We start from the raw sequence: 20626 nt of genomic DNA on the forward strand, positions 1-20626 counted from the left end.
TTTCCACTCAAATTTCACCCTTATAATCAAATGCACCCTAAATAAAACTCTTCTTCCCCAAAACAGTGAAAAATTCCTTTCTATTACGCCAGTTCCTTCGCTAAGCTGCTTTATTTGCCACTCCCTCTCCTTTCTTGCATAGTCTACCTTCATACACGAGTGCGCGTGAAATTGAAACTATCAGTTTAGTTGAATTGGGATAAATTTAGATTCTAGCCTTTTTGTTTAATTTATGAACTTAAATTGGATTTTGTGTGTTCTTAATTTTTTTTTTTCGTATATAAGGGTGTGTAAACGATCGATTTCAATAACCAAAAAAATCGAACCACTATATAAAACCATACCATACCTACCGAGTAAACCCAAAAATTGAACTAACTGAAAATCGAAAGAACCAAACAAAATTCATAAAAACTAAATTGATCAAATAAACCAAGCAAACTCACAAAAAAAACCCTAAAATAACTGAACAAATCGAACTAATTTCCAGCCTTACTATTGCTGCCAGCCAACCAGTGATTCCAATTATCGAAATTGGTAATCGAATTCCCCAATCGAGATGGTTATGTATCCAAAAATGAGTTTGATCTGACGGTTAATTTTTTGTAGATTTAAAAATCAATTTTATTATAAAAAAAAACACAAAACTCGTTTCTAAAAAAACGTTGTTGGCTACCATCAACAATGGATTCCTACGATCGAAATTGACCATCAAATTAGTCTTGGTTCAGTAATCCACATATTCAAAAATCAAAATGATCTAATGGTTAGATTTTACTAAATCTAGATTTTAATATAAAATACTCACCCACAAAAATGTTACCGGAAAACTCATCGAAGGGGTCGAAGCCTATATGATGTGAATTGCTGAAGGAAACAGAGGTGGTCAATGGGAACAGAATTGCTAGTAGCGATGGTTGATTCGAACAAAATTAGCCATTATCGACATCGGAGATAAAGAAGAAGGTTGGCGTTGGCGTCGACATCGGAGGGAGCGATGGGATCGATTAGAGTCTCGAAGACAATGATAGGAGACGAAAGGGAAGGGAAAGGGCCAAGCAAAAGGGAGGGCAAAATTTCGTTGTTCTATAAGACTGTAACTTTTATTTATTCTTCTTTTATACTGGTGATATGCCCTGCAAATAACAAACAGTTTGGATAAGGAACGAACCCATGCAATAGGTTCGATTCAAAATCTACGATTCAACATCTAGTTCAAGTGTATATTTAGAGGAGCTAAAATCTACAAATTAAGAGTCAAAAAAACTAAATTAATGAGAAAAGCTATCGAGATTGGAGAATTAATTAAAGTAATGGAATAAATCAATTAAATAATTGAAGACATAATTAAAATGGTTGCATATTAAATTAGAGGTGACCACAATTGGAGCTTGCAAGGATATTAATAAAATCGAAAGTGAAGGGGAATAGGAGAGAATTGGAAGAAGCTTGGCAATTGAGGCTTGATATTAATTAAATGATTAAATGATGAGGAGGTTGGCAATTGAAGTTGAGCCATACACGTGAAGGTTGATTGAAGCAAGCATGAGAATTAAATAATTAAGCCTAATCTTGGAATATTTAATTAAGTGGCGACAAATGCAATCCGTGAAGTGCAAGAAAATCATCCTAGAGGCAAAAGTGAAGAGCATGCAGCCGAGAGGCCCCCGCTCGGTTTAAATTGTGGCCACTATTGGGTGGCCATAGAGCCGACCCAAGTATAAGGCAAAATAGGCGGCTGCCTAGGGCCTCAATTTTTGATAGGTCCCAATTTAAAAAATTTATAATTTATATATATTTATATTTTTAATAATAAATATTTTATTAAAAAAATTAAATATAAAACACTAAATCTATAAAAAAATCTTGTTGTTCCAGTACACTTCCCTCCCCTCCACCCCCCTCTCTCTCTCTTTCTCTCTCACAGAGACTCTCTGCCCAATTTTTGTATCGTTGCTTTCGCACTTCCCAATTCCCAATTTCCCACCACTAAACCCATTTTCACTTCCCTCTCTTCTCTCACTTCCTTTTCCTTCTCTCTTGCTCACTTCAAATTCGGCAAAATCAACACTACGCTCAAGTTCAACAACATTTCTGTAATCTCTTCTGTAACTTTTGTTCTTCTTGCTCTCAGTCTCAGCCCCTCTGTCTCTCTCTCGCTTACAGTGAGTCTGTGACTATTGAGTCAGCTGTCGACGACGCGAGAGTCACTTCTGTTCTTCTCGCTCGCTTCAGCCTTCAGACTTCACTGATTTAGCAACAACAATAATAATCAGCATCTATGTTGCTTGTTCTGTACGCACTTTGAGTTTTTGATTATTTTTTACTTTAATTTTTGTTTATGGGTTTGTTATTTTTTGAGACTTTCTAGGTGTTCGTGTTCTTGTGTGGGTATTTTTTTGGGTTTGATTTGTTGTGAACTTGTCATTAGTTGTGTTTTATTTTGGCTATGTGATTCACTAATTTTGAGTTGTTAGTGTATGTCTGCTCTATTTATGTTCTGGCTATGAGAACTACTTTAAGAAATGAGAATGAAAGGAGAAATTTTCAGTTTTGGGTGGAGAAGTTTTAGGAGTTTACTGTTTTAATTAGATGTTATCCAATTTTAAGTATTTTTGCTTTATACTTTTACATACTCATTGCCATTTGGTATAGCAAATTTGGGAGGTAATTATTATCTAGCATTTAAAGGCAAAAATATATGGCATTATATATGATATTAAAGTTGAATAGGTTTGCTTATGGATGATAAAAAACAAAAATAGCATATATAATATAATTAATGTTGTATATTTTTTATTCTCAGGACCATTCATATATAATTTTTAAGGGAACCAAAATCTAATTTCTTTCAATTAATTATCCATATTTTTTCAATAGGGCAAGCAGCAAGCTCTAAGCAAATAAAAATGAAGTGGAACAATGGGACATTATAATGGGAATATATATATATATATAATGTATATATGCTCAATAAACACTAAAGTTTGGATTGAATTGTGCATTTATCAACTACTTCTAGCACTGAATTCTGCTTCTCAATTTAGTCATTGACATTTGTGGTTTTTTTTGCCCCTATCGAGTAGGAAACTGATATTTGTGCAGAATCCTTAGACAAATATCATCAAAAAGTGATCTAATAGTGGCATTTTTTTGATTTGAAGTTGTTATGTAAAGTCTCTTTAAATAATAATGGCTCAAACTATTTTTTTTTAAATAGTGGTTCAAACTATTTAATCAATTATTTTTTTTAAATAATTCTAACATAAATAATAGAGGAATATCCTCCTCGTGTGATACTCATCATCCCTAAAAAAACATAGTTGAAATAGTCATATACATAAAGAGCTCATAGGTAAGATCTGTCTATTGTGTGTAAATCAAATAATCTATGATTTAACTTTTATGTTATAAAGACTCTGTCTACTATGGTTTAAATCTAGGATTTGATATTTGTTAAAAAGTGGCTATTATACTATTGTGATTTAAATTTAAGAACTTTGGAAGAGTGTAATGGTATCATCAACCCTTTTTGTATATTGTCAATTTATTTTTTTGAAATCCAATTTGTATTTATATTCTTCTATAAAATTGAATGTTATGATTCAATTGATTTCATTCAATTAACACTCAAAAATTTATTTTTGTTCATGTTAGGATTCAATTGATTTGATCTTCATTGGGGAAAATCACTTGATGAGAGTAAGATTGCTATATACTTGGAGTTTATAAGATTTTCTAGGTGATACCTTTCTTTTTACTCAATTGCTTAATTTTTATCTCCAAGTTAATATATCCAATAGAAAATATGCATCAGGGTATGAGAAACTTAAAAAAAAAGAAGAGAATAGATAGTTTGATTCAATCTCAAAAAGGTGCTCTTGAAAAATTTATTACGAGTAATAAGAGAGATCGAAATAACCAAAATAATGAAACAACTAAACACACAACTTTAAATGAAATAGGAGATAATGAGATGATGGTAGATCAAACTATAGAGAATTATAACGATAAAAACTATTATAGTAATATGGTTGGTGGAAAATGTCAAGAAAATACAGAAAATGAGGAAATTAACGTGAAAACTAAGGATATTAACAATAACCTAAGTAATGTTTCTATTAATATTTTTAATCCAGGAAGATGGGAAAATATTGATATTAAATTAAGAGACTTGTTAGTCGAAAAAGGTCCAATTAGAGAAAGTGATATAGATTTTTCGAAAGATGAAACTTCTAGACATTTCTTCACTTTTTATTATACGAGGAGACTATCAAATGAGGAAACTCGTGATAGAAGATGGTTGGTATATTCAAAGGATTTTGACAAAGTTTATTGCTTTTGTTGCAAACTGTTTGGTACAAAACCTAGTGGGAACCAATTTGACAATGAAGGGACTAAAGATTGGAAAAATCTTAGTACTAAGTTGAAAAGTCATGAAACATGTAAAGAACACTTACTTAATATGAATGCTCGGTTTGATTTTGAATTGAAATTTTCTAAGAGTAAAGAAATTGACAGGGATGTTCAAGTAAGAATTAGTAAAGAAAAAGAACATTGGAGAAATGTTTTAAAAAGAATCATTCTTGTGGTAAAAGCTCTAGCTAAAAATAATTTGGCATTTCGTGGAATTAATGAAAAGATTTATCATGCAAATAATGGAAATTTTTTAAGTCTTATTGAGATGATAGCTGAATTTGATTCAATATTACAAGAACATGTTCGGCGTATTCAAAATGGTGAAATTCATAATCATTACTTGGGACATAATATTCAAAATGAATTGATACAGATGTTATCACATGAAGTCAAGAGTATGATTTTGAAGAAAATTAAAGAGACAAAATATTTTTCTATTATACTTGATTGTACTCCAGATTTAAGTCACCAATAACAAATGTCTTTCATATTAAGGTGTGTGGATATTTCAACTAGTCCAATAATAATTGAAGAATACTTTGTAGAATTTTTAAAAGTGGATGACACTTCTGGAAAAGGCATTTTTAGTGAACTTATAAGAGAAATTAAAAATTTGAATCTCGATATCAATGATATAAGAGGGTAAGGATATGATAATGGGTCTAACATGAAAGGAAAGCAACAAGGTGTGCAGAAAAGACTATTAGAGATAAATTCTAGAGCATTATATACGCCATGTGGTTGTCATAGTCTTAATTTAGTAATTTCTGATGTTGCCGCCTCTTGTGTTAGAGCTGTATCTTTTTTCAGAGTTCTACAACGTATATATTCATTATTCTCTTTTTCACCCAAAAGATGGAAAATATTAAAGGATAACATATCTAATTTAACTGTCAAATCATTGTCACAAACTCGTTGGGAAAGTCGTATTGAAAGTGTTAAGGCAATTAGATTTCAAGCTCCAAAAATACGAGATGCTTTATTTGAATTAGCAGAAAGTAGTGATGATCCTAAAATAAAGAGTGAAGCTAAATGTCTTGCAATGTATGAATTAGAGAATTTTGAATTTTTGTTGGGCATGACTATTTGGTATGATATTTTGTACGCAGTTAATTTAGTTAGTAAGAGCTTTCAAAGTGAAGATATACATATTGATATTGCTATAGATCAATTAAAAGGTCTTCTTTCTGTTTTTGAAACTTATAAGGTGATGATGCGGAGCCGATCACCTTCTTCTATCTCGGACCAAGTACCTGCAAAAAAGGTGGGGACTTGCTCCCCGTGATCCCTCCGACGCTCAAGTAAGTTCATAGGGTTTTTGAGGAGTATAATAGTAATGGAAAAATAATATATGAGTCCCTTAGGAGTCAGATCTCCATACCTGTAGAGGTTGCCCTCTATTTATAGATGTCCCGTGACCTTTCCCTTAGGAGATAAGATATATTTCAAAAAGAGAGGTTGATCCCCTTTCCATGGGGAGAAAAGATAATCTTCCCTAATAGAGATAATTCTTGGGATATTTAAAGATATCATTGGTTGACTTAATCTTCTTCTTTATCTCTTTCCAGTTCAAAATCATAATAAAGATTATAAAGATAAGCGGAGCTCCTAAGTCTTGACACGTGGCGATCGCCCATTGGCCTTTACTAGCACACATGGCTCCAAGTTAATAGTAACCTCTAGAGGTAGCACAGTAAAATTGCCCCCTATAAATATTCCCTCATCACTTGCCCCCAACTCCTTGAGCTGATCGAGCGAGGAGTTTGAGTAGCTGAAGGAGTAGTCATCATTGTTTTTTTGAGCCTCTGTAAAAAAGTTCTACTAAAAGTTGGGTTAGCAATCTCGAATGCTGAATTCACTTTTCAAGTCTCCCAGTGCCCTTTCACTCTTCCCATGCAGAATGTGATTAGGTCGCTCGAGGTGATAGAGACGTTCGGGGATTTTCCTATAGTAGAAAAGGGGTCATCTCTTAAATTAGTACATATATATATTTTTATTGTTATTTTTGGCCTAGGGCCGAGGCTATGCTAGTCGAGGCCGCATTCCTCATCTTCGGGGGCCGCTGGCCGAGGTTGTGGTGGCCGAGGTCGCTTGCCTTATCTTCGAGGCCGCTGGCCGAGGCTGTGTGCCTTGTCTTCGGGGGCCACTGGCCGAGGCTGTGGTGGCCGAGGCCACGTGCCTGACCTTCGGGGTTGCTGGCCGAGGCTGCGTGCCTCGTCTTCGAGGGCCGTTAGTCGAAGCTGTGTTGGTTGAGGCTGCGCACCTTGCCTTCGGGGCCGTTGGCTGAGGCTATGGTCCCCTTTAGTCTTCGTTTGGTGAAGGTTCGTAGCCTCCGAACTGATGCCTTTTGGTCTTCATTTGGCAGAGGTTCGTAGCCTCCGAACTGGTGCCTTAATTAGTAGGGGCGGTCCCCTTTGGTCTTCATTTGGCTGAGGTTCGTAGCCTCCGAACTGGTGCCTTAATTAGTAGGGGTGGTCCCCTTTGAACCTTCGGTTTTGAGTTGTCAAGAGTTCGAGGATCATAAGTGATCATTTGTTTTTGAGTGTTCAGGGGTTCGGGGCCCCCCGAGGATCATATCTGATCCTTTGTTTTTGAGTGTTCAGGGGTTCGAGGCCCCCCGAGGATCATATCTGATCCTTTGTTTTTGAGTGTTCGGGGGTTCGAGGCCCCCCGAGGATCATATTTGATCCTTTACTCTTGCGTTGTCGAGGCATTTCAGACCCTCGGTCTTCATGTGCACATGCTGGCTTGAATTGTAGTTGATGACGAGATTTTAAAAAATATCCATATTTTATTTTCGGCGAAATGCCTACTTCCACAATCCGAAATAACATCCATATTTTGTTTTCACGGTTCGGCTTGATGCCTACGTCTGCAATAAGAGATAATGTTCATATTTTGCCTTCGCGGTTCGGTCTTGATGCCTACGTCCGCGATAGCCATCTCTACCGTCTTGTCATGCAAAGATGCATCCTACTAACCATTGGCCATCTCTTTGAGGGTTCGGAGCTAGCCCAATTTGGCCCTTGCTGCCGTCATGGAATAAAACCCCCATGGGTAGAAAAAGATGCTATGCTTATTGGAAAAGCCCTTTATTGACGTTGTAGCCCAAAAGATAGGCCAGAAAAATATAATGTATACAGCATGAACAAAATCAAGCTTCATCATCTTGAGGTTTTTGACCTCAACAAGTGCAATTAATAAGCAACAATGATAAACAAACACATAGACTCAATGGATTAGAAAAATTAGCAGTACCTTGCTGCCGTGAAACTTCATCCATTGATTCTGCTTGTCTTTTTTCCCAGCCTCTAAAAGGTTTTATTTTAACATAAAGCCGCATATGATGGCAAAATCAAGCCTCATAGGATCTATAAAATAAGATGAACCTCTTCTTTCTCCTGGATTACCGCTCCCAATTTCTTCCCCCATTTTTTCGGAAGCCGTTAACGAGGTCACATAAGAGCCAAACTTATGGGAAAACAGCGAAAATTGACACATACAAAAATTGATCTTTACACACATAAATTAATAGTTGATACGCATAGTGCCTCCAGCTATTTTTTTTCTTTTCATGTAACAGTGATCGATGTATAAATATTAAACCAGGGAGCATACCGTTAATGAGGCCACATACGTGAAACCTTTTCTTTCCCACTCAATCTGATTGTGCTTCGAGTGGCTTGAGATTATACTTGGCAGACAAAAAGAAAAACGAGGGCCCCACGGTGGGCACCAATTGATGATGCGGAGCCGATCACCTTCTTCTGTCTCGGACCAAGTACCTGCAAAAAGGGTGGGGACTTGCTCCACGTGATCCCTCCGACGCTCAAGTCAGTTCATAGGGTTTTTGAGGAGTATAATAGTAATGGAAAAATAATATATGAGTCCCTTAGGAGTCAGATCTCCATACCTGTAGAGGTTGCCCTCTATTTATAGATGTCCCGTGGCCTTTCTCTTAGGAGATAAGATATATTTCAAAAAGAGAGGTTGATCCCCTTTCCATGGGGAGAAAAGATAATCTTCCCTAATAGAGATAATTCTTGGGATATTTAAAGATGTCATTGGTTGACTTAATCTTCTTCTTTATCTCTTTCCACTTCAAAATCATAATAAAGATTATAAAGATAAGCGGAGCTCCTAAGTCTTGACACGTGGCGATCGCCCATTGGCCTTTACTAGCACACATGGCTTCAAGTTAATAGTAACCTCTAGGGGTAGCACAGTAAAATTGCCCCCCTATAAATATTCCCTCATCATAAGGAAAACGGATTTCAATCTGTTATGGTTTCTGCCAAAAAACTTGCAAATGAGATGGAAGTAGAACCCATATTTTGTGAAAAAAGTGTGATTTGTAGGAAAAAATAATTTGATGAAAACGTTGATGATGATAAAACACAATCTGCTGAAGAATCCTGTAGAGTTGATTGTTTTATATACATGATTGATCAAGTCATTTCTTCACTTCAAAATAGGTTTGAGCAATTTGGAATATATGAAAAAAATTTGGATTTCTATGCAATTTTAAGAAATTAAAATCAATGAATGAAGATGTTTTAAAAGAGTATTGTTTGAATCTTGAAAACATTTTTAAATTTGATGAACTTTCTGCTATAGATGGTTTAGATTTATTTTTAGAATAAAGAGTGTTCAGAGAAACGTTTAAAGAGGAAAAAAGTAGTCCAATGGAAATTCTTCAATACATCAAAAGAGTCGATTATTTTCCAAATGCATATATTGCTTATAGAATATTGTTCACAATTCCAGTTTCAATAGCTTCTGCAGAAAGAAGTTTTTCAAAATTGAAGTTGATAAAATCATATTTGAGGTCAACTATGTCACAAGAAATATTGAATGGATTAGGTATATTATTCATTGAACATGATTTATTAGATAAACTTGATTATGGAGATTTAATAAATAATTTTGCATCTCAAAAGGTAAGAAAAATTAATTTTATATAAAGTTGAACATAGATCAACACATGTTTGTAGAATTAAAATTTGTTCTTTATTAGTGAATTTTATCTTTTTAATGCTATGAATTTAATGTTTCGTTTTGTTTCTTTCTATAGGAGAATTAAGAATATATAATTTTTTGCTCGACTTGTATCGATTTTCTTAGAGTTTCAAGAAAAATTAGTTTTGTTCTTTCTTTATTTATTATAATAGGTTGTTTGGTTTTTCTTTTTGATCTATGAGACATTATATTTTAATTAAAAATTTATTGTCGATAAGAGATTATCGTATTTTGTAGTTGATTGAATTTTAATTTTTTTTAATTTAACGAAATTTTCTCATAAGAAGGTATATGATTTATTTTTTTTACAAAAAATTAATACTCTCTAAAAAGGCCTCGACAATTTTTTTTGCCTAAGGCTCCTAATGCTATTGAGCCGGCTCTGGGTGGCCACAACCAAGGTCCACTCAGTTTATGTAACAATCGGTAAAAAGTTAGGACACATTAATAATATTTATATAATTAGAGGTTAGAATGGTTATTTTGAGATTGTTATGTGAATGAATGTGTCGATATTCAAAATTAATGGAAATTAAATTATCATTACAGGTTAAAAGATAGAAGAGCACATGATTATAATACTTGGTGTACACCATAAATTATATTAAAAAAAGTGAAAATTAATAAACCAAATTAGAAAATTGGAGGGTGCAGCCATGCATAGGTATATGAATATATATATATATATAAAATATATGAGTTGGGTTAACACAAATTATGCTAATAGTATATTACATTAGCCATATGGATTTTATATCGTGTAGTGAAATATATTATACATTATATTAACTACAACTAAGAGAAAGGAATTGGCTGCCATAAATATATATAAAATATATGCCATGTTAACCTATATTTTATAACAATATATATCAAGAATATTAGAAGAATATGGAAGTTGGTAGAATTTCTCCACAATTACATGCTGTTCATTTAGATTAGGTGTGAGGTATAAATATAATATATATATATTAGATTATATTAATATATATATATTACATGATATACTAAAAAGGAAATGGGAAGATTTGAGAAGCTGGCAGAATTCACGAGCACGTGCAATGGGTTTTCTTCCTCACCTTTATTTTATTCTCTCTCTTTCAATTGCTGATTTGTCTTGGCATACACACAAACATATAAATATATTATTATCTCCTAAGATATATTATTATACATTATATTAGCACCAAGGGAATTAGAAGATGGAGGAAACTGCTGAAAGTTTCTAGTGTGTTGTGCATTCAAGGGGTAATAAATAAATTGGAGAAATGTTCTCCAAGGCAGGGGCGTATCCATGTGTGTAAAGCCCACAATTAAAAATATTTTTTTTTAAAAAATAATTTTTAATATTATAAAAAATTAATAATAAATCAATAAAAAAATTACAATCCACCCCAAAATCTATGATATACAATTTTATATCTTCAAAAAAAAAAAAAAAAATTAACCTCCCCTTACATAAAGTTTTAGATCCACCCTGACCGACTCGAAGGCCACCAAAATTACAATGTTGTAAGTGTATATATATTAATTATATGCTATATTATAATATAGTAAGTTGTACATGAATAAATAAAAGGTAATGTATAATATTTGAAATAACTTATTATTATTATTTAGACGAAGAAAAACAGGTCGGCAGAGCAGTGTGTGCATTCTTCTTCCTCCAAAATTCTTCTTCATTCTTCTCCTCTCTTCCGTGCAAATGCTGCCCATTTGGTATGAGTATATTATATATATATAAGAATATAATACAAGATAGGTAATGGGTGTCGGCAATTGGAATTTGAGGGTGCCTAGCTAGCTAGCTAGCTGCATGCATGCATATATGTACAAGTATGTAATGTGTATAAAGGTGATATTAATATCTTATGTCATGCAAAATCAATAAATGCATATATATGTGTAGATAAAGGTTGTGCAAAGTCAACAATTTTAGCTGAGGGAAATTAACTAGCAGATGCGATGGGAAGAGAGATCGACAAGCCGCGTGATTGACTGCGCCTGGGAAGTCACAAATTGGAGACTTAATCTCCAAGGCTCCAAAGATTCAATGTTATATACGTGTATATATAAATATAAATATATGTACAATCTATCATAATATAATATAAAATATATAAATAGCTATGAGTTAAAATATAAAGTAGGTTTGTTATTTAAAAAATTTTATTTATACAAATAACTGGATTACCAAGATGATCAACAATCAATTCAAATACGAGCCGAGTCTATCGGGTTTATGGCTACCTTAACCCGTGTTAGGTGTACATAGGATATTCTTTCTCACTCGCAGACAAGCTACCACACAAAATAATAAGTGTGCTAAAATAATAATAACAATAATAATAACAATAACAATAACAATAACGTGCATTACTCATGCAAATCCAACATCATGCTTGTAATAGATAACTTATGGAACTTCCCACATCATAACTGTCATGGATGCATAATCAACTCAATTATATGATACCACGTGATGACATTTTAGGTTCAACATCACAATTTAAATGCATGGCAACGCATATAACTCATTCATTCACCTATTTATTAGTTTAAGACTCAAAAAAGAGACTACCAAACCATTTATGTAACGCCCCGAAAATGATAATTTAATTTAATTTTGGGATAATTTGATTTAAAAAAAATATCAAAATAATTTGTTGTGATTAAATAAAAATAAATTATGAGATTTTAAGAAAATAAAAAATTAAGGTAATTGATTAATTATTTTAGGAATTTTTGAAATTAGAGAAAAATTAAAATAAATTAAATTGTGTGATTTTTAGAAGTTTTGGGCATTACTGTAATTAGTATAGGGGGTATGAGTGTAATTTATGGAAGTTTGGGGGTGCTGGCGTGAGTTGTGGAAAAGTCCGAAAAATCACTTCAAATATAATGTAAGTCACATATATGTTGAATGAGGCGTGCGGCGCGGGTGGTTCGCGCGCGAGACGAGCAAGGGCAGTCGTGGGTTCGAGTGGCCGTGGGTGCGCGCGCGAGGCAGGGGATTTTGCTGATTTTTAATCAGCTATGGGCATCCGAAACGACATCGTTTCGGTGAGGCGGTGACCTCCCTAGCGGCCGCTCCAGCGCTGCCACGTGGCGCCCCCTTATGCTCGTTTTTTTGGCTGAATTTAAGCCCGATTTCGGGCATGCTTTTGTGCAATTGAGCAGCAAACATTTTGGAGAAAATCCGTGCGTGCGTGAGCTTGATAGTTGAGAGATTTTGGGGCTAAATTTGGATTAATTCACGGTTTAATTCAAGAGTTAAATTGCCAGGTATGTAGCTAAGCTAGTAATTAATATTCTGTGCTGTCGAAACTTTGTTTAGGGTCCAATTTTATTAATTTTGGTGAATAATTGGGATATTACAGTTTGTATAATTTTGACCGCGTTTGGTCAAAACCAGCCTAAGGATATCTTCGGAACGACAAGTTCTTTATACCCTCATTGTCAATTCTTTCGTTGTCAATTTATTTGACCTCCCTTCGTTGGTTTCGGCTGTTAATAAATTATGAAATTTTAAACGATTTGTTTTAAAATTTAATTTATTAAACTGATTTCGAGAGTTTTATTTGTTGGTTGCCTGCGGGGGTTTGTACCATCCCCAAGCCTATGGGAATGATGTCGTACTCACCCGGGGCTAGATTCTTAGCTGTTCGGGTATTATTATTGGATTTTGGTTGTGTATCGATTAGAGTGGTTGTGCAGTGGGGGCAAGGATCGGCCGTTCGGTGATGGTATGACTGTTGTACGGTCTATCTTAGGCTGTCAGATGGTCTCTCCTGATCACTGACCGCTGACCAGTGCCAGGCACTGCTGACTAGCTCTGCCGTTATGTGATTATAGCATGCCTAGTTATATTTTATTCTTTTAGCATGGTTTGGTATGCACATGGGTACGGGCTGCATGTTGGGATTATCATGATTTGGTTATGCTTGGTCACGGACATCCTAGTTTGGTTATGCTGCATCTAGCACGAGCATATGCATCGCATGTGATTTACTATATGGGCGGAGCATAGCCTGATGCCTGGATGTATGGGCGCCTTGTATCACGTCGATGCTCATTACGCCATTGCATTTTATATGCATTGTATGGTTACTGGTAGTGTTTAGTTCTCGGACGGGAGTATTGTTCCGAGAGAGCCTATGGCTCGGGTGTCGGGAGTACCGACATGGACGGGTGACGGGAGTACCGACCCGGGACAGTGCACACAGGTTTGTTGGAAATCTATGTTGCCTTTCAGGGCAGCGACATGTTGGTATGGGATTTGGGTGCCAGGTGTTTTATGTGGGCCCCAAGGACCGGTATGTGCTTTTATTATGCAGCACTATTGTATTGTTACGTCACATGGCTTGTGTGTTCATGTGGGTCTATATTTGGGATGATCCCCTCTTTTATTCATGTTATAACCTTCATTTTCATATAAACTTGCTGAGTCTTGCGACTCACCTTGCTTTCCATCATTTCAGGTAAGGGTAAAGCAAAAGTCGAGGGCGAGGACCGTGCCACCTAGCAGCCAGCCGTGTCGGTAGGGTGTACAGTTAGTTACCCCCGTCTTCTCTGATGTTTTGTTAGGAGTTCTGGCTCTCATTTTTTACTGTGCCCGGTTGTTCCTTGTATCTTTTATTTGTTGGCACAGGTGTCTGTATATTTTTATATACTTTTTGACCGCTGTTCCAGCAGGGTACTTGTGGGCGTGCATGTATATTGTTTTGCTTCCGCTGTTATATTTTTCGTATGTATGCATGCCAGATTATTTTTGTCTTATGTCTATTTCTCTTCCCTTATGTAAGCGCTTTCGTTCGGATAGACCGGGTGGTTGGGATATCCGGGTGGGGGTGCTTATAATTTATGATTTATTTATAACTCAATTTCCAACATTTTGGGTAGAAAGACAGTTCTGAGTTGGGAAGGGTCGACGTTTTGAAGAACAGACATGAAAAAAAAATTACAGACGGACAGAATCCAAAACAAGCGACCAAAACTCATTTCGCTTCAATCTAACCAATAAAAATGCCATTCTCGAGAAGGTATTTGGGAGTGATTTAAACCCCAATGAGGCAACAAGGAGACTCCACCACTCCACCATTTTACAAGAAAAATTTAAAATATTTACCATTAGAAGAAGAAACCCATTTTTAACTAAAAATGGTTTTTTTTTTTCTTTTATTATTTATTTATTTTTCTTTATTTTTTTCTTCACCTTCTTCAACCTCATTCTTCTTCCATGGCGCGCATAGCACTTGCGCATGTACCAGCCACTGGCCACCATGCTTAGCCTCTGTCGCCGCCGGCCGCTACCACGACCAGCCCCCCCGTCGCCCCAACTCCATCGCGTTCAACTGCCTCTACCATGGCCAGCCTCTTTGTGCATGACCATCGTTGCCATGGCTGACCCCTGCCTATGCTCGCCTTAACCATTGCCGGCTACCCCCGAAGCCGCAGGTCACCACAGCCACTACTAGTCGCCTCCGTGCCACTTTGCGCTCCAACTTCGTCGGCCACCATCGCTGCCTCTGGAAGCCGTAACCAGCCATGGTCGCCGCTGCTCCAGCTTCCCTTGCCATTGCCGCCGACCGCTGCTCGCGCCTCTAGCCAGCCACGATCAACCACCTCCGTCGATCATCTTTCTTCCTCGATCTCATTGCTCCCATCTCACTCGGCCATGCTCTCACAAGCTCTCTCTTTCTCCCTCTGCTTTTTTGGCCCTTCTCTGCAAATGGGAGAAACCCATTTCAGATTTTTAAATGATACACTATAGCACACTTGGGCAACAAGTCACACAAATATATATACACATTTACCTCTTTTACTTTCTTTAATTTTACTTGGGAACTTTTATAAATACACTTGGACACTCCAATGATTTAATTAATTACATCAAGCTACATAAAATCTTGAATTATCAAAAATTAATTATCAGCGCTTACTTGATAAAAGCTAATTTCATCCTTGTGCCTACAAGGGACCTTCACTCCACCCGAAAACATCTCAGGGTTGCCTTATTTGCAAAACCAAACCTCCTCTAGGGTCCTCTCAGCTTCCCAGAGGTCCCCTACTATCATTCGGTACCAGCACCCATTCTGGCTTATACATAATTTATTTCAAAAATTATTCTCGATTGAACTGCTTCCAGCATCATTAGTCTCACCTCGAGATGCTCACCAATATCATGCCTTTTTCCCTGGATATCCAAGTCCCGAGGTATCCCCTGCCATCGATTCGATAGTTTTTATTAATTAATTTATCGAAATCGACCTTTGGCTTCCCGGACCACCCGAGATCCTTTCAAAATAACCGAAAATCATATCTTTTCATCACCATGTAATATCGGGTATTACACTTCCCACTTGAAGGATTTTTTCAATCCCAATCACTTTCACTAGTGAAAATACCACAAAGATTTTATCACGGTTCACCCTAAAACTTTTGTGCACAACGTGTTTTGAGACTCAATTCAAACCTTACAACAAATGACAAAGTAAATGAAGTTTACACTTACAACCTAATGAATTGGTAACAATGAATATCTTACCAGTGGCTGTACAAACCTTTTATATCAGCTTGAAATGAGGAGAGCTAGAGAAGATAAGATTTATTGTTTCCACTTGCTTCTCCTTTACACATTCAATGCACAACAAGAAATGTATATGAATCTTTTTGAGAGCTCAAAAACTTCTTTTGTCCACCACTTGTGCTTCTATATATTGTGTTGTCTTCAAACACCTGTTATTTATATAAAGGCATAGAAATTTGACCATTTCTAGCCGTTATAAACAAGATTTAAATCCATGTTTCGAAACATAGCTCATGGGTTTCGAAACATCCTAAATTTACACTAAGATTTCGAAACATATACTCCATGTTTCGAAACATTCAACCTTTACAACTAGACTTGCATTGAGACAATATTTAGTGGTAGACAAAATCTCGTCCACTAAGAATATTTTAAAGATCTCAAATTCAAATTTGAATTTGCTTTCTTAGAAGATGGAATTTAAAAATTTGAGAATCTTTTAGACATAATTTAAACAAAAAAATGCATTTCCATTTTTGATTGCTCTTGTTGTCAGAACTAATAGAGATTTCGAAACATAGCATGGATGTTTCGAAACATAAGCTAAGGCTTTATTTCGAAACATGTGCACTACATAGATATTTCGAAATATAGCATACATAGGCTTATGCATTTTTTTGATTAAACCGAACCCACCAAATCGAACCGGCCGATTTGGTTCGATTATTTAGCTTATCGGTTAGCGGTTCGGTTAGAGAGTTGGTAGGAGTTCAGTTCAATTAGTTTTGACTGATTACCCGAAGAAGTTTAGTTCAATTGTGTTTCTTAAAACGACGTCATTTTGTGTTTAGAACCTGTATACTGTATACCCCAGCCTTAGTTCTGTTTGCGTGCGCCATTGCCATTCATTCGAGAGACTTCCCAAGTTCAGAGAGAGAGAGCGAAATCCTGACCTAGTAACCCCTTTCTAAACCCTGACTGTCGTTGTTGCTGTTGTCCGTCGTCCTCGGTTCCTTTGTTGCCTCCGTCGTCCGTCGCCTTTCCCTTTGCTGTTAGACATCGACATAGTCACATAGGTGAGTCTCATTGCGTCTTACTCTCTCTCTCTCTCTCTCTTCGATATTTAACTTTGTTTTTTGTTATGCAGATATTAGCACCGACCGTCTGCTATTTGTCCATCATTTGTTCGCCTTTCGACTATCGTTTGTCCACTCCTAGGTATTTTTTGATTTATTTTGGTCTTGTGTTTTCTGTTTTGGTTTTGATATGCTACTCAACTTTGTGTACACTGTTGCGAGCCATTTATGCTGACTAAACGATGAAAATGTGTTGTAGCCTGTAGTTGTGGAATTTTTGTGTTTGATTGGGTAGAATTAAAGGTTTATTTCTTTATTTTGTTTTGTGTTCTCTTGAGGTTCATTATTGATGAAAAAAGTCTGCATTCCTAATTTGTTCTTTGTTTCCAAACTAGGATTTAGCTCCTGACTTCATTTATAATCAACCGTTATGCTTGCACAGTTGCACAAAACAATGCTTATGAACATAGGTTTCTATGGATACTAGTGGTGGTATTATTTAAACCCCATTAAGGTTATCCTTCCAAGGCCATTCAAATAATAATAATGACAACATTACTATTATTTAAAAGAGACTAATTTTGATAATATTATTGTAGTGTAACAAGGAGTATAAGTGTTATTACACTGGTACTTGATTCTAAATGATAGCCTCAACATTCTCCTCTTGCAATGCACGTTAAGTCATACTGTTATTGCTATATTATATGGTATTTTTGTAATTGATCATTGTTTTCATGTGTTGGGTTTTCTAATTTATGTACATAGATGCCCTTTCCAACTATAGTCTTTAGTCTTTAAAAACATTTAAATTAAAATTACAATTGTCAATTGTATTAATAATATAATTTTAGATGGCAAGAAAAGAAAACATGACTCATACCACGAATATCCCTAGTGTGGATGATAGTTCAAGGCCTGCATTAATAGCACCAACCCAACATAGCCAACTAGAAAATGATAGAGGTGCAATATCACTTGGGAAGGCCAAGAGAAAACCAATAAAAGCTAGGTCAAAGGTTTGGGATCATTTTACCAAGTTTACAAATTCAAAGGGTGAGATTAAAGGGAAATATAACTATTGTTCTAGGGAGTTCCACTATGATAAAAAAAAAAATGGGACTACAGCTTTAAGGAATCATATGGGAACTTATAAGAAACACTCTCATGTTGTAAAATCTCATCAGATGGAATTACATTTTTAATCAACTGCAACAGAGAGGTGAGAAAGAGGGTGGTAATAATGTTGCTATAGTGGTTAATTGGAAATTTCATCAAGTGCTCGCAAGAAAGGCTTTAGGTCGTATGCTGATGATAGATGACCTACCTTTCAAGTTTGTTGAACGTGAGGGGTTTAGACACTTTGTGATTGTTATTTGGCCAAAATTTTGGTAACCTTCACATTGAACTATGGCACGTGATTGTTTTGAGTTATTCAATGAAGAGAGGTTGAGCATGATAAATGAGTTAAAAAATTCTTGTCAAAGAGTTTGCTTAACCACTGACATTTGGACTTCAATTCAAAGGATGAATTATATGTGCTTGACAGTGCATTATATTGACAATACTTGGATTTTGAAGAAAAAAATCTTAAACTTTTGTCCAATATCTAGTCATAAGGGTAGTGTCATTGGTATGACAATTGAGAAATGTCTCATGGGATGGGAACTTGATAGAGTTTTTATTTTGACAATGGATAATATTAGTTGAAATGATGTTGCTGTGGCTAATTTCACGAAAAAAAATGGCAAAATGGGATACTAACATTATGAATGGGCAATATTTACATATGAGGTGTGTGGCTCACATTATAAATCTAGTTATACAAAATGGATTGAAAGACCAAAATGAATTGGTAACAAGAGTTAGGGATGCAGTGAGATATGTTAGACAATCCCCAACAAGATTGAGAAAATTCAAACAATATGTTGAAATGGAAAAAATTGAATGTAAGGGTTTGTTATTGTTGGACATTACAACTTGATGAAACTTGACCTACTTGATGTTAGAGACCACTCAAAAGTTTGAGAGGGCTTTTGAGAGATTTGATGAATAAGATCCTTGTTTTAAACTTGATCTTAATACAAGTAATTGAAATACTAATTTGAACTAAGTTATTACTATAGATGGAAGACCGAAGCTAGAGGATTGGAATAAGGTTAGACTTTTTTGTCAAAGTGTTGAAACATTTTTATGAGCTAACTTTGCGAGTATCGGATTTATCATATGTCACCTCAAACATATTATTTCATGAGCTTGGTAAGATGCATTGTCTCTTACAGGGGTGGTTGGAGAGTGACGATTTTGAAATGGTAGAAATGATAATAAAAATGAAAGAAAAATTTGATAAATATTGGGGGAATCCGCACAAAACAAATCACTTAATTTATATTGTTATGGTGCATGATCCGAGGTACAAGTTAGAATATATGGAATATGTATTGAAAGAGATGTATCAAGGTGAGAGAGGAGTTGACATAGTTTTGTTATTAAAAAATTCCCTACATGCTTTATATGAGGAATATAAAAAAAGTTGGGACCTTGAGGTGATGCTAGAGAGCCATCTGAAGTGTCTATTCCAACTGTTGTAGCGGATGACGAGGATGACTCTGAAAACCCATTTTTTTCTCGCTTAAAAAACATAAGTGTGGCGATGGTAGTGGACCTACAATTGTTCCTTCGGAATTGAATAAGTATTTTAGTGAAGTGTGTGAGCCTCCAGCTAAAGAATTCAACATTTTAAAATGGTGGAAAACAAATTGTCATAGATTTCTTATTTTATTTTCGATGGCTCGAGATGTATTGGCAATTCTAGTTTCTACTGTTGCGTCTGAGTCTACATTCAGCACTGGGGGTTGAGTACTTGATCCATTTAGGAGCTCTCTATCTCTTAAAGTGGTTAAAATGTTGATTTGTACGCAAGATTAGCTTCGATCATCTACCACTCCAATAAGTGTTGAAGAAGATTTGGAACATGTTGAACAACTTGAAGAAGGTAAACTCAATTTTACTCTTTTTTAAATTTACTCAAGAGTTAGTTTAATACATGTTACTTTGATATTAATTAATTTATTTTGCATATTGATTTTAGAATTGTCAAAGGTTATCATAAACAGTAGCAGCTCAACGTCCAATATGGAAATTTAGATTCTTGATTTTGAAGATCTCGTGCATTTGTAAGTATATATGTTTTCTACTTTCTAGTTGTATATATTTTATATTCTGTAAATCAGTAAATGTCCACTTAGCTAATAACATTGCTCTTCAACCATTTTCAGATGTGAAATTATTTTAAATTAATTTGAATGAGCAGTTTGTGAAATCGTTAATCGTCTCACCTTCCAAGATATGCCTCACTGAACAATTGTAGAAACAGGAAACAATATATGTCAATGTATGTATTTTGTTGGATATGTTTAGTTGGCTTTGATATGTCAATGAATGTATGTATTTTGTGTTTTTTATGTTTAGTTGGCTTTGATATATTGTCAAACTCTAAAGATGGCAGCAACAAAAACTTTTTTGTATGTGAACTGAAATAAAATATTTTGTTGTTGATTTGCATGATTTGTATCTTGTTTTG

This window comes from Diospyros lotus, chromosome 14 (assembly GCF_014633365.1).
Source record: "Diospyros lotus cultivar Yz01 chromosome 14, ASM1463336v1, whole genome shotgun sequence".
NCBI lineage: Eukaryota > Viridiplantae > Streptophyta > Magnoliopsida > Ericales > Ebenaceae > Diospyros > Diospyros lotus.